The sequence below is a fragment of the Miscanthus floridulus genome, chromosome 7 (genome assembly GCF_019320115.1).
Source record: "Miscanthus floridulus cultivar M001 chromosome 7, ASM1932011v1, whole genome shotgun sequence".
NCBI lineage: Eukaryota > Viridiplantae > Streptophyta > Magnoliopsida > Poales > Poaceae > Miscanthus > Miscanthus floridulus.
In genome coordinates this window covers 96510839-96526265 of record NC_089586.1, presented here as the reverse complement: position 1 = coordinate 96526265, position 15427 = coordinate 96510839, and the positions used below count along the sequence as shown (strand labels likewise).

Here is a 15427-nt window from a genome sequence, read left to right as displayed (position 1 = left end):
CTCCAGAGCAAGCTGCCGGCGTTTCCTCACAAAAGAAACATAACTTAAATATTTAGGCTCTAAACCTTTGGAGAAATACTAATCAAAAGTTGGTGACTCAAACTTTTGGTACGGTGCAAGCGGAGGCAGTGGCGTGACGACTGACGACTTGCAGGTTGCAGCGGCCTGTGGCGGCTGCACTTGCATAGTAGTGGCAGTCTCGGTGTGGGTCATCATCAGTAACGACGGCGCAAACAATGACGATGGCGTATCAACGTGTTAGCATTGTCATCCAGTGACGATGGTAGCTGTTAGTGCTCTTGCTGCTGTGCTTGAATGGAGCAGTGTTGCAAGTAGTGTTGTGCAGGAGTGTGGAGGTCTCAGTTCAACAGGCTACCTATAACTATAAGGCTACAATAACCAAAATCAAATGTCTTGCATTTTCATAGTTGATGGATTGTGTATGCATCAGTTAGATCGTTGGAATCAAGTAAAAAAAACAAGGTTGATTGTGCATGACCAGGCATTGTGCCTGCTGAATATTTGATCTTCTAAGTTGATTCATATCGTGCAGGATACACATACCCGCAAATTTCAGTAATCGTTACAGCTCGACCATATGCGGTACAGTTGCAAATTTGCAACAAATAAAAGAAAGAAAATTGCACAACGGTAACATGCATGCATGATTATCATGTGTTCTTTCCTTACATGCTTGGCATCAAAAACTAAAACCTCAATAATCATATTCAAAGAATCAATACTGTATATTTGCCTATAACTGTTGTAAAACCAGCGACGTGGTCACGTCGAACAGTGGAATTTACAAACACAGCCAAGCGCATTAAGTCAGATAAGTTATATCATGGTACGTACGGTAAAAGCCATTTTGTCTTCAGGTGTAGAAATCGTGTTCATTCCAGAAGCGAAATTAGGTGGGTACAACAATACTATCAGGTACAAACAGCTAGTTGCCAAAGCCCTGTATTGCAACAATCACCTGCACAAGCATGTTGTTCACACTGTGAGATGCTGCCCAATTAAATACATAGAAAAAATGGCAATCTTGAGATGGAATCACACATTCACAAAAAATGGCAGGTATTGAACCCATAGAACTTGCAGGCTGCCATTGCCACAAGGCCGCAAGGCACTTTTCCCCTTCCTTTTAGGGGAACAAAGTTGGAGATGAGGCCTCTAGCTTTACTTTATTATAAGAATCATTCACAAGGAGAGTTTCTTAAATAGAGATTATCAGCAATCCAAGGCTATAAAGTACCACCTCGACCATACCTCACAAATAGTATGAATAAGTCTTCATCAGTTATTGCTCCAAGTTCCATTCTTCTCTCCAGAGCAGTCAGACCTCCGCCATCTTTAATTGTTGTTCTCGCACCCCTGTACAAAGGATCATAATAGTTCTTTAGAAAAATTCCTCCCATCTATAAGTATGTATTCCATAATCTGTGAAGGAAAATTATGGCGGCAATATAAGGAAATCATAGTAGTAACAAGGGAAAATAAACGAAGAAGAATGTGTTCTTTGTACAGGCAAAGAAAGCAAATGGCCAGAATGCACACAGAGGAAACGTGGAGTCTTCATTAGACTAAAAATTGAGGCAATAAACCTTCATAATGCCCTTTTTTACAGTGATCAGTGAATCTGGACACAGAACGACACATTTGCATGAACGAGCTCAATATACTTTTTGAGAATTTTTCATGTATACTTGGTGTTCAAATGAAAGTCTAAATGTGTCACTGACTAGTTTATACTGAACAAAACGAAAATACAAAGATAAATTTGAATACACTGAAATAGTAAAAAACTCAAGTGGAAAGATAGTTTGGGAATCATGAACAACATGGCATGAGGGCATAAATATGAAGCTGCTGATGATATTGCAAATAAAACTAATCATGAAACAAATATTATCAAGAATTCAAGCCTACCTCTTCAGCAGATGCTTGGTGAGTTCATCATTTTTCTTTTGGACACAATGGTGCAATGGTGTTCGGCCATGGAAGTCCTGCATATTAATATCCGCGCCAAAAAGTAGAAGAAGCTCCACCATTATAGGATGACCATATTTGCATGCAAAGTGCAATAAAGAACAACCTTGTAGACAGCCTTCTGGTTTCCCAGAGTCCTGAATTATCTCACAAGAAATTGGATCAAGTAACATCTTGTCTGTCACTGGCTGAACATGATGGACATCTTTGCTCAAAGCATCATATGTCATGTTAGCACCGACTTCAGCTATTGCAAGAATTCGATATACTGCTCTCACATCATTTTTCCTTATAGCTTCCAAAATATTAATGGTAATCTGATCGGGATCTCTGGCAAAAAGCAGTTTGTCGACATACTGCATGGATCATTTATGAGAATGAACAACATGATACTAACAGGAAATGATCATCAGAAGCAAACATATATAAGACAAACTAACAGCACTATATCATGCTGCGCGTGTTTGTTTTAATGAATAGCACTTGTATTCATCTGAGTAGGCTCAAATATATGCATGTAGAGTCTGGTAAATATGAACAAAGGCCCTTACAAAATGAGGAAATGCAAACTGATGAATACTCTAAAATTTGCAATAAACATCCACTTTCTTGGAAAGCATTCTTTCACAATGTTAGCCAGCCCACCAAGGAAAATACTCTAAAATTTGCAATATCCATCCACTTTCTTGGAAAGCATTCTTTCACAATGTTAGCCAGCCAACCAAGGAAATTACGAGTGAAGTTGCTGCGATATTTCTACTATACAACTCTTTCAAGTTTTAAAAGAGATAAGCTGTACGACATCATCTTATTAGGGTGTATGTGGCAATTTCTCATTTAACTTTTTTCCCTAGATTCAATACTTCCTTGGTTCATGCGAATGATGGCTATAGACAAATATTATGATATGGATGTGTTGGAATATAAGTGAATTGCCCACCTCTCCCCATCAGCTTAAGCTTTTGGGCTGAACTGGTCGGTGCAGGCAACTTAATATGGTATCAAAGCCGGAGGTCTCGAGTTCGAATCCTGGTTAGCGCAATTACAACAACAACAACATAGCCTTTCAGTCCCAAGCAAGTTGGGGTAGGCTAGAGTTGAAACCCACCAAGAGCCCCAAGTCACGGTTCAGGCACTTCAATAGCTGCTTTCCAAGTACTCCTATTCAAACATAGATCTCTAGGTATATCCCAAGCTTTCAAATCTCTTTTTATTGCCTCCCCCTATGTCAATTTCGGTCTTCCTCTACCTCTCCTCATATTATTAGCTTGGCTTATTAAATAAAATAATTGCTGCTCGCTCCTATTCCACGTCTGAGGCCTAAGAAAGCCTCCACGTGAGGGGGAGTGTTGGAATATAAGTGAATTGTCCACCTCTCCCCATCAGCTTAAGCTTTTGGGTTGAACTGGTTGGTGCATGCAACTTAATAGGATGGAATAGTTCATAGGACCTACCAAATCTAAGTATTATTTTTTTTGTAAAAAAAGGATTATGTCATAAAATTTCTTTCCCTCTTTGAACATAGTTTCAGCTTTGAAGGTTTTCATAGTTGTGGCTTGCTATTTGATTAGTTAAAGCTGATCCAAATTCTGATTAGGGTCAAAGATGATTTGCCGCACATGCAAGTAGCAGATTATCTATCCAACAATACAATTATAGTTCATAAGGAATGATATATTTGGCTTAGCTTGGTATCAAAAGCCCAGGGCCAAAACTTGACTCCGACTATAAGATGTAACAAAGGTTACATCATAAGGGAATCTCCATTGTCCATCTAAATTTTGCTCACTACACTAAATATATATGTCCACAAGAATTTGATAGAAACTAGAAAGGGCGCCTCCAGTAATTGTGTAATACATTCCTAGAACTCCCTGTGTTAGCGGGCTGGTTAGCTTCTCTGAAACAAATGATTTAGTTCCATAAAGATGGAAATTAAAGCAAAAAATGTTTCTAAACTAAAAATATAAAACAGATGGCAATGACAACAGAATCAAACTATGTTCATCCACTCAGGGAATACTTGTCACTAACATCAGACAATAAATGCATGATAGGTCATATATTGATTGTGGAGAAACCATCAGTAGGTTGATCAAAGATAAAAGGAATTGAAGAGCTTACCTTTGTTTGTATGTACCTCTCCTTTATTGAGAAAGCATCACTAGGTTTAGGCTTTTCAATAAAAAGAATAGCTCCATTTGATTCGTCCATTCTGGATGAACATAGAATAAAATAACAAAATGCCAAGAAGGAAATTGCACAAAAAGAAAAACAGCAGCATTTGCTCTCCATGCATGCACTCCAAAACATATTAGTTGCAACACTATTACTCCCTCCCGTGCATTTTGCGTAGGTCAAGAGTCAAACTTTATAATCTTTGACCAATAATTTGGCTAACAATTTTTAACTATTGTAATACAAACTTGATACTATTACATTTGTAACCAAATGTCCTATCAAACAATCATCAGTTTATATCCATAAACAATATAATATAAAATAAATGAATGGTCAAAGTGTAATTTAGGAGACAGTGCCATGTTAGAAGATGCCTTGTATACTGGACCAGAGAGAGTAATGGCTAGAAATAGAGTCAGTGGCCGCATATAACTCAAGGGTTAATTCAAACCATGCCATTATAAATGTCACGGTTCGGAGATCTGCCATTACTATTTGTCTACGTAGAAACATAACATTAAAATTCGCTTTCTACTTGAACCGTGCACTTTCTACGTTTTTGAAGATGTTGGAACCACATGCAGGCGACTGTATTCCATATTGCCTAAATTACCCTTTTCTTCATCTGGTTCTTCTCGTTGTCAGCAATGGCTCCCACCAGCCACTGCTGCCGCCACATCCAGAGTGCTCAACTACTCGCCGATCACCTGCGCGTCTTCCCCTCCCTCCTCCATGGACACCGACAAGCACTTGCTGCTAAGCTTCGGACATGTGTGCTTGCTTGGCCGACCTTCGACCAAGCTCTTCCAACTGCACTCTCCTGCAACGGCCCACGCGGCACAACACATGGTGGCGGCGGACACCAAAGCCGGCCTGAAGCCAGCCGTGTGTGGCGCCTGCACCTCGCCGGCACCATTCCTGCACCACACCCACACCTGAGGAGAGCCGGCAGGAGGTGTGGGAGGTACTGACCACATCTGAAAACTCCCAGTCCACGGGTTGTAGGTGGGGAAGCCGCAGTTTGTGAGCGCTTGAGGATGAGGATTGAGGAGCACTGCTTATGGAGCCTGAAGATTTGTCGCCATGGAACTATGCATGCTGAGGTTGAGGCCATGAAGCAACTGCAACCCCCGAGTGTCGGGGGATACTTGCTGGCCAACGTAAGTGAGAGAGTCAGCCAGAGTCCTCAGGCGTTGCTGAGTACTGGAGCACCGTCTGGTCGCCTTGTTCTGTGGTGTGGACTGTGGAACTCCGCCTCAAGTGCAAGGGCGCATGAAGCTTTGTTGTCGCGGAAAAGACCTTCAACAGCAGTCCAGATTGCATGCGCTGTGGCACCAGGCGTGAGGACGCTGCCAAGGATCTCTGAAACAGAAGAGTAGATGAGGAAGCGTACAGCATAATTAATTGCCATCCAAGTAGTAGTAGGTCTGGTGCTGCTGTGCCATCATGCATGGCACTGTATTTGCCCACAAGAGTATGGAAAACCTCACGCCAAATGCTGTAATTGGGTGGATTGAGCTCTAGAATAAAAGGGATATGAGAATGGACGTAGATGGCTGAGAGAGCAGCAGCAGGATTAGCTCGCTGTGGCTGGGGAAGAACAGCAGCAATGCCTGCAGCTAGTGTGGCAGCAGGATCTGCTTGAGGCTACATGGTGAGAAAGAGAGAAGCGACGTCTTAGTGCATAGTGCCAACTCTTCAAATGTAATGACATTGCATTCACAATGCATTTGAGAGGGTGTGTTAAGGTATAATAGTCAAGGGTATTAGTGTAATCTCCTAGTCTAGCGTTTCCCTCCTATGTCTCTCATGTACTTATGTATAGTCCCTTTGGGCCGCAATACTATTATCTAGTTCAGCCTCTATTATTCGTAACACATGCAACTCCATAGAAACAACTTCATCTTTGATAGAGGCCGTCCTTCCTTTGATTCATGAAAAAGCTTCTTCTGTGAAGAAGCTAGACTTCAGGCTCATAGATTTTGTGATGATAAACGCCTTGAGTTCCTTCCTTGTATAGACTCTCTAGCTTAGCTTTGCAGCCCATCTCAGGCTTGCATCCGCTGTTGTTTTTGTTTTGTCTTGGGCAAAGCCCTTTTTGTACAGTTTCTTTTTATTAAAACAATTCTACAGGTGAGGTCTCCCCAGCTGTACCTTATGCTCAAAAAAAAAGAGAGGAGCGGGAAGAGAGAAAAGGAGAGGCAGGATCGTGTATTAGGTTGATACCATGAAAGAAGATAGGCGGAATAAATTCTCTATTGCTGTAGGCTGTACTTCACAACAGTGAGTATACATGCAAAGAAAGAATCAAAGATATCATCTACTATCCTCTAATTAGCCTAATTAATACAGGGTATAAAAGTACATGTAGATATGATCAATGATCTGCTATTAGGATCAGTACTGACTGAGATAGGAAGACCAATAATGGCTAGGATAATGTCATTCTAACAAGAACCTTAGGTGGAGGAAGGCAAGAAAGGGGATCACTGTGGGCCCCGCATGTTAGTGAGGTAGAGAGAGGGGGAGTATCAAGGCATTTTGGGTCATACAAAAAGTCTGCATGTGGGCCCCTTCGAGAACGTAGAAAACAGCACGGTTCAGGAAGAGAGGGAATTGTAATGGGCATGGTTCAAAATAGACAAATAGTAATGACATGATTCGAATTAACTCAACAATCAGATAGTTATTTTCTAACTTCTTTGTGGAATATTATAACTACAAAACTGATGAATATTGTACAGGCATGAAAAGAAAGAAATAAACTACTACAATATTGATGCCTGCTGAATAAGCTATAAACACTGGAATTTGCAGATGAGAAAGCACCATGTTGAATGATGTTCGTCGTGCTATTGTGCATTCACCACCCACAGTGAAACACATTGATTTCAGTGAACACTAAAAGTTCAATGGAAAATCAAGTCCTAATTTGGTCTACAATGGTCCTAATTTGGTCTACAATGCTAACTCCATTGTATTTGTGATACTATGTTTGTCAATGGAACCTCTCCTTTATTGAGAAAGCGTAAATCATTTTTATGAAATGCCTAAATATTACTTGATAAAAAATATTTGAATTGATTATAACTGAATTGATTGTGCTGTTTCAAAGAAACAACATGTACAAGGACAGGCAGCCTGTACACACAATTCATGCTAGCACTAACTTGTTGGCTTCTATGTTAGTCTACACTAGCGAATGTCCCACAGCTTACAGACTAGAAATCAAGTGGTGTGGTCCGGAAGAAAAATGGTTAAAATGTCAAGGTGAAAAGTAGTGAAGTCATATGCAGAACTGATTGTATGCTTTAACATACCCTTGATCTTCTTTTGGAAGAAGAGCTTCCCAAATGGAATTAGCGTAATCATTTCCTAGTGCATGGAAGAGATCCATAATTACTGGCTCCCAGACTCTCACATCTAGTCTCAAGGATCGAACCTGCATCAAGTAAAAACATTAGCTGTGACACTGACATATGGAACAAGCTAATAGCTTTCTTTTTTTAATCTGACTGATAAGATTTTTAAAATCTTAAGTACTACGAGATATCGTATATAATAACAAAAAATACTAGTTCTCGAGGTCACACATTCATTACCAGATAAAAATGAAAGGCGCATCTATTAAAAAAACAAGCAAATGTATTAAATCGAAGTGTTCCCTTTCATACCAAGTCTTTAAAACTTATGCATGGTTCACTACCACATAGAAGTACTTAAATTTACCACATGGAAATAAATGTTATATTATATGCAAATCAAAAGTATATAAACTTTTTCTAATTATAATTAGATCGCGTAATCGCTAAAGCTTTGTATTGGAGATGCCGATGTCAAAAATGACAATTAATGAGAACAAAAGCAGTATTGCACTATAGTAAGATATGCAGTAATATATTTACTGTATCTATCATCACTAAGTGAATAAATCCAAGAATCTGAACTTTTCTACAAAAGATATGGCCAACCAAACATTATCACTGATTAGCATATATCAAGGTATAAGGAAACTAGTTATTGCACCTTTGAAATGTGCACTCCAAGATTTCTGTGAGCCCCAGAGCACTCAATGCAAATCAGAATACCCAAGTTTAGAGATGCCCAATCAGGATCAGGAGAACGGCATTCCGCACAACTGTCATTTCCAGGGATATTCCTCAGAAGGTTGAATATATCATCATGTCCCTCTGAACTCTTGTTATCTTCAATAGACAAAGAATCAGCAGAACTTGTGGATCTGTTACTCTCTGCTGCTACATTACCATATGACAACTGAAATGAAATGAAATCAGAATAACAAAATTAGTACCATATCTTGAATAAATCAAAAGATTGAACATATGCATGTAATGCATTAAAATGGAGCCAAATTAGGAAGGCTAAGCATTATTACTTCATGATTATCCAGTGTCAATGCATGGAGTTTAATAGATCTATCCTTTGTTTCAACCAAAAAGGTAAACCAAGACTAGTTATATGATGCAGCAAAAGAGAAATGGCTGCAGCAAACCTGCTGCGGGAATGGTGAATTTAGTAGCGATGCGATAACTCCAGTAATTTTCTGGATCCAGTCCTTTTGATCAGCCCCTGATTCCGCCTGCCATAAACAAAGTTACAAGCATTCATGTGGCATCGGGCCATTGGTCTATCAAAGAATGAAAAAAATCATAAAATGTGTTATTCACTTGTTCTGTTGTTCAGGAAATACCAAAAAACATGAATTACACAAAGAAAGTTCGATATCTGAGGACTATGCAGTTACCTGTAATGTGTATGCCTTAACGGGTGAGATTATTCTGAAGCAAAATCTTAAATCATTTTCTTCTGCATCAATCTTAATTGTTGAAGTTCTGAGATCAATTCTATGACATGATAATGAATCTTCACCCTGAGATGAAGCTCTTTGGTTCAAGAATCTGAATCGACCAAAAACACCAGTTCCTTCACCAGCTGTTTGTTGTGATGACACTCCTTGCTTCCAAGAGAATAAAAGAAACAGGTACATGTAAAGTACAGAAAAAAAACAACATAAGCAAATTAGCATCTTAGGATAAATTATACAATACACTGCATTTAAAATAATCCAGCACATCCCTTGAAATACCTACTGCACATAAATTTTGACGTGCAAATTATGTACTGCAACCCTAAAAAAACTGGTTCTGCGCCCTGCGAGGAAAGAACCCCCCAACACACACACACCACCACAACAACAACACCACACACACACGTCATTGCCATTAAGAAGCTTCTCCACGCAGGCCAAGCAGACTTTCCTTAGCTAGTAAGTTTCATGTCTGCAGCTAGTAATAGCAGCCAGGCCCAAAGGAGGGCCTTGGGTGACCGGAGCCTGGGCCAAGGCTGCCTGGCCGCATGCGCAGCAGGGGAGGCGACGGCTTGGGAGAAGCCGTCAGCCTCCTCCCCCCAGGAGGAGTCTGGAATAGAAAAGAATTAGGAATAGGACTAGATAAGGATTAGAATAAAAGAAAATAGAGATTGTTTAGGAAAGGAGAGTCCAGATCTATAAGGATTCTACCCATAGATTACTTGGTGTGCAAGTCCACTAGGGACTATAAATATAGGGAAAGATGTACCCTTTTGATTAAGAAAGAAATAGAGGTTCATCCTCCTATCTCCTCCCTCTAATCCCTCTCCAGCTCTCCGCTGTTCCTCTCTCCCTCTCCCTGGCCGCACGCCTCCTTCCCTCTCCTGCTATACTCCATCACGCCATCACCCCCAACCCAACCAGGGCTCATCACAAATACAAATTTGCCTACTCATGCAAGCAAAGAATAAGAACTCCTGACACTGAGTGCCAAGCTCTGTATATGTTCCCTAGCCAATTCAGACTAATCAGATTGCATACCGATTTTCCTTTATTCCCATAGTAGTACAGAGTTCCATGGCTGTCAAGCACAAAAAATCTCCTCTTCCATTCACCATCGTGTATTTTGAGGACGCTTAAATAGGTAACCTTGTTTAATAACTTGAACCTGGCAAAGAAACAGGACTAGTAAGGACAAGCAATAGAAGTTCACAAAACAATTACGAATTACCTAACAACAAAACTTCAGCCCAGTATAACTACAAAAGGGAAATGATGTAAGAATAAATACTAGATTTTGAACCAAAATGGTGGTAATCATGGATACCACTTGCTTGGATTCTGATTATAGGAAGGCTCATGCATGTCAAATTAGTACAATGTTATAAAAGATCATCTCAACTACACGTAAATTCTATCTATCAACACTGAGTCTCTTCAAATCATCATATAAAGCAGCATGAATAAGCTTTAAGCTAGTTTATCCTGGTATCGGTGAATATTTACTAATTTGCTTCACAAAGGATAATTATACCTCGCCATTGGCAGTTGACTGCATTAATGCTTCAATCGTTTTATAGGACTGAAGGCCAACAACATGGATACCATCCCCGCTAGTAGACGTGTCTATGTTGCTAGCCATTCTCACATTAGCTATTTCCTCTTCAGTTCTGAACTCCTGAATTCTCTTTGCAAGCTTATCTTGCTCACTTACAGCCATTTGTTTTGATTGTTGTGCATATGTTAGAACCTGCATCAACACTTCAAGCTTAGCACAGCAATTGTTAACTCCTGGTTAGCTGGGTCATGTTGATAAGGTTGAATATTTCTTTTAAAGACCACTATGGACACGAGACATTATTAAACCTGGTGAATGAATGGTTCCATTTGACTCAGTAGCTTCATATCCCTATATCATAAAGAATAAAATCAGAACCCAAGCAACCGAAAAGACCAGAAATTACTGAAGCACGTAGAAAGGACTCCATACCTGCTTAAAATACCTCAAATGGGCATCCATCACTGCACTTATTGATTCCAAGAATTCATACTTCTTTTTTGCTTCAATGTTCGGCAAGGGCATGTACCTGAATTCCTTACAGCAAAGTCGATCATCGGAAAGGCTGAACAATATACTTGTATGTGGAAAAATGTTGATATACATACTAAGTTAAAGCGACATCTTTCGAAAGCTGACTTGGCATTGTGTAGATCCTGTAAACTTAGAATTAGAGCGGCGGCATGAAAGCTAAATATACATTCATCTAGCCCATAAAATAGAATAAAACAAAATTAAAAAAAAGGCTAGTCAGAAGTTCACAACGTACCTCCTCAAGTTCTGTCACGACTTCTGCTTTAGTCCCTTTTCGCACTGACACAAATTTTTCACGTGCCTGACAAATAGCACCAGAATCTTAATACACAGTGTATTACACTAACATGTTAAAGGTATAGAAAAACAAGGTCACACTGTTCAGTAATTTATCATCTAACACATGCCGCATGAACAAAAATAAAGAAGGTAGTCAGATAAGTCAAAATCAAAGCATCACCTGATCATAAGCCACTGCAGCCCTATCCAAACGTCGCCGACAATCCTATACAGAGCAAGTAAAGAACATATATCAAGTAAGCAATGTGTTAAAATCTACCTTCCACATTACTGTCCATATGGAAAGGCAATTGTTCCTACTCCCTCCGTCCGCGAATAGAAGGCGTAACTGTTTTTTTCTACTGTCCCGTAATATAGGGCGGCCAAGTCTTACACGCATGCAGTATTTATTATGCTGCCTAATTGACTCCTCGGTTCCTATGCATGCACGATCGCATGGCCTATGAGGCCGAGAAAATGAAGCGATTGGGGCCACAAGACAACACGCTAATTGATTTCATGTGGAAGCTAATTGGGCAGCCGGTTTTTTGCGTGCACGCATGCAGCGTCACAGTAATTTGGAGGCCCGACATTTAATTCGCATCTTGGTCTTTGCGTCGGAGGGAGTTGCGCCTTCTATTCGTGGATGGAGGGAGTATTTCCCAAGATGGAAGGCACAGATTTTAGGACTATTTAAGGTTTTCTGTTCCTTGTCCGAACTCGGAAGCAAGAGGGTTGAAGTCTGGTCCCACAAGCATAAAAGTCATTTGCCCATTGAAAAGATCAGCACCTGACCTAATATATTGTTTACTTCAGCTACAACCTATCAGTTACCCAATAATATCAGTTACAAGTATGCTGTGTTGTGCAGGTTTCAGGCAGAGAGGAGAGGAGGGAGTTTACCTTCACACCATTTAAATCCACATTAATGAACTGCGACAGGCGATCACTAAGCATGTGCTCAACCTGTTTGGAGGGAAAATGCTTATTATAATTAGAATGTAAAAAATAGCCATTTGTTCTGTTTATACAAGTGATATATCAGCATGCCCTGAGCAAAAGAAATTTACCAAATCTAGAGACATCAGATTAGTACATCAGTGTATTGCGAGGGCAAACAAAAATCCCATCGCAGAAGAAATGATTATTCTATTTCAACACACAATTCCTACTTCTAGATAATGCAGCCACTACTGGATGCAAGGAACCCTTTTGGCACTTTCTTCCTATCTGTGTTATTTATAGCAACATAGAAATATATATCTTTCAACAAATAAAAAATGCATCGCTCATACTTTTTCTGTTGTGGTTCTGCAAATTCCAACCCTTATTTTATCACTTGTCCTCAGTTTATTGAATATCTTTGAAATTTACAAAGTAATCCAAGAACCTTAGGTGGTAAAATATGTGAAACTGAAGGTGGCAGATTGAGTATAAAAGTTCCAGAAATGATTCAAAAATATAAGTAAGAAAAGGAACGATGTGAATATTGTAACTGAAACTAATACAGATCATGCCAAGAAAAGAATACAAATCATGCCCAGACCCACAGGAGCAAGCCCTGGTGTTGAGCTGAAAACTGAGACAGAAAAACAGTAATGCTATTTTGCTTTCAATTCTTCATTCCTTTTGTGTTACATGAACTACCTATGCAGGAGAAATTATAGGTCTAATTTCGACCCTGTATGATAGTAGTACCTGAGAACGAAGGAGTTCCTTGTATGTCCCAAGCTCCCTAAAAGCAGTAGTAAACTTGGACATCACGGGCCCTGCAACATAGTAACGAATATGGTTTTGAGACAATATGAATAGAGAAACACCATAAATGACTGTAAATCTGTAGCTATCAATTGTCATGCTATGCAATTTTAAATAGGAGAAATTTGATTAATTAACGAGTGCATGGATATGTACGTATCTGTACTATTTCTGTATTCTAAGATTCTGTTGTTCTGATCTACAGACATTAAAACAAATATGCCGTAAATATCCAAAATACTCAAAGTAACAGTGAGACAACTAGAAAATGGAAACAGAAAAAACGCACGTGTTGGGTTTCAACTCTAGCCTACCCCGACTTGCTTGGGACTAAAAGGCTTTGTTGTTGCTATTGTTCTACTAGATATAGATAGGATGGAAGGACAGAACACATTAGACAGAGGTTTGCTGACCTCCAATGGCAACACTAATAGGGTCATCCAGACCAGCACCAAATGCTTGCAGAGAATCTGCAAATGATAGATCCCCTGCATATGCCTCATCAAGTGATCCCCTGAAACTAAGGTGATTAGCAACATAATAAAAAAGCACTAGCTCATGGAACATTACAAAAAACTAAAACACGAAACCTGGAACAGCAAAGTAAAGAAAAAAATATTGAATGTATTTCTTGAACTAAACGGAATTTTTTGTGAAGGGGCCTTATCAGAAACTTATGCAATAAAACAATACACATTTATGGCATTTGCCTCAAGTTATGTGCAGTTAGAATGCCTCAAATGTTATGCAAATGTGGAACAGGAGATAATCAAGAAACATACATGAATCTTTTACATCCTTTATGCAGGTTTGAGCACCGTTCTTTCAGTTCATCAGTTTGTTGTTCCAAAGAATTGACCTGCAGGTATTGGAAACAAGTCGGGACAGTAATTTAAATGCATGTATAGGTTCGTTTTGAAGTTCAAAAACAAGGTTTGGGGGCAACAAACAGAGATAATTGATGATTCTGGAGAGAAATTAGTGAGCCAAGTTACCCAGCAAAATTGTTAAGCCCAATGCCTGCACCTCTTTTTTTGTTTGATTTCTATAAGAAACAGAATAGCAGGGGTGTTTTTAAGAGGGTCCAATTTCATTATAAAATTTCCAGCAGGCTGATTCAACAAAAATGGATTGTTGTTGTTCCAGCAGGTGATTCAACAAAAATGCAACCATCAATTCAAAATGGGGAAACTAGTGTCATCAGCAAAACAAAAATAAACAGGAAACCATTGTAAAAACTAGAGCCAGGCTGAAAATTTGCTCAAGCAAGCTTTACCCTTTGCACCAGGTCCATCCATGAGCTCAATTCAAATAGAATCAACCCCTTCTATTCAAAGATGTTGTGCAATGCAACAGTAATATTTGATCTTCAAAGTTGCGCCGTTGTCATCAAAGCGTTCTAACCCCTTCAAAGAAATCAATCCCAAACTATCCGAGGATATGATTGACTCATTCTCACCAACATGCCCAATTCGTCGTAACAAAAACGGAATGGTAACAATACACATCACGTCAAAACGTCAACTCTGCTCAGAAATCCCTGTGTTTCAAATCCAAAACGATCAACGCACACTGGATCAAGCTACCAAGCCGAGATCTCCCGCACACAAATGTTCCAAATCCGCCATAGCTCCGTCACAGCCACCCAGACTCCGACAACGGATCGAATCCTTCCATTCGACACACCCAAATCCAACTGACGACCGAGATTCCAAGAAACACGAAACAATGCCTCGAAGGGGCCGGATCAGGGAGGCCCCGTGGGCAGAGGGGCGACGGGCGACGGGCGCCACCTGTTTGCGGAACATGGGGGAGTCCTCGAGCTTGGTGAAGGCCGCCATGTCCGTCCTCGTGGCGCGTGGAGGCGAGGCTGCTGCTGCTGCTCTCTGGAAGCTCGTGGAGATCTGGGCGGGAGGGAGGAGGGAGGAGGAGAGAACCAGAGAGGAGGCGGTCGGGCATAGCTGTCCGGTTTCCTGTACGCCGTAGTGCGGTGGCGCTGTGCTGGTGCGGGCTGTGCAGTGTCGGGGTTAGATGGGTTGGGCTGAGTTTTGAACCCAATCGCATTTCACCGAATTGGTGGGCTGCGGAGTGTAAAATGGGATGGGCCGACTTAGCTGGTCTCGGGCTCTTGGCTGGCTCACGAAGTCGAAAAAAGCGTGCCTTCCAGCTTTTTTTTTAACTAGGTAACGTGTATGTGCGTTGCTACAGGATAGCTAACTTTATTACTTAAAAATACATGGATTGCACGATAAAATAATAATACTGTAAAAATTAAATATCAACGTTAAAGTTATAGT

The 15427-nt window shown here is 40.2% G+C and overlaps 1 pseudogene; it reads right to left on the bottom strand.

Moving 5' to 3' along the window:
• Positions 1–652: 652 nt before the first annotated feature.
• Positions 653–15117, bottom strand: LOC136467369 (ADP-ribosylation factor GTPase-activating protein AGD2-like; annotated as a pseudogene).
• Between the last annotated feature and the right edge of the window lie 310 nt (positions 15118–15427).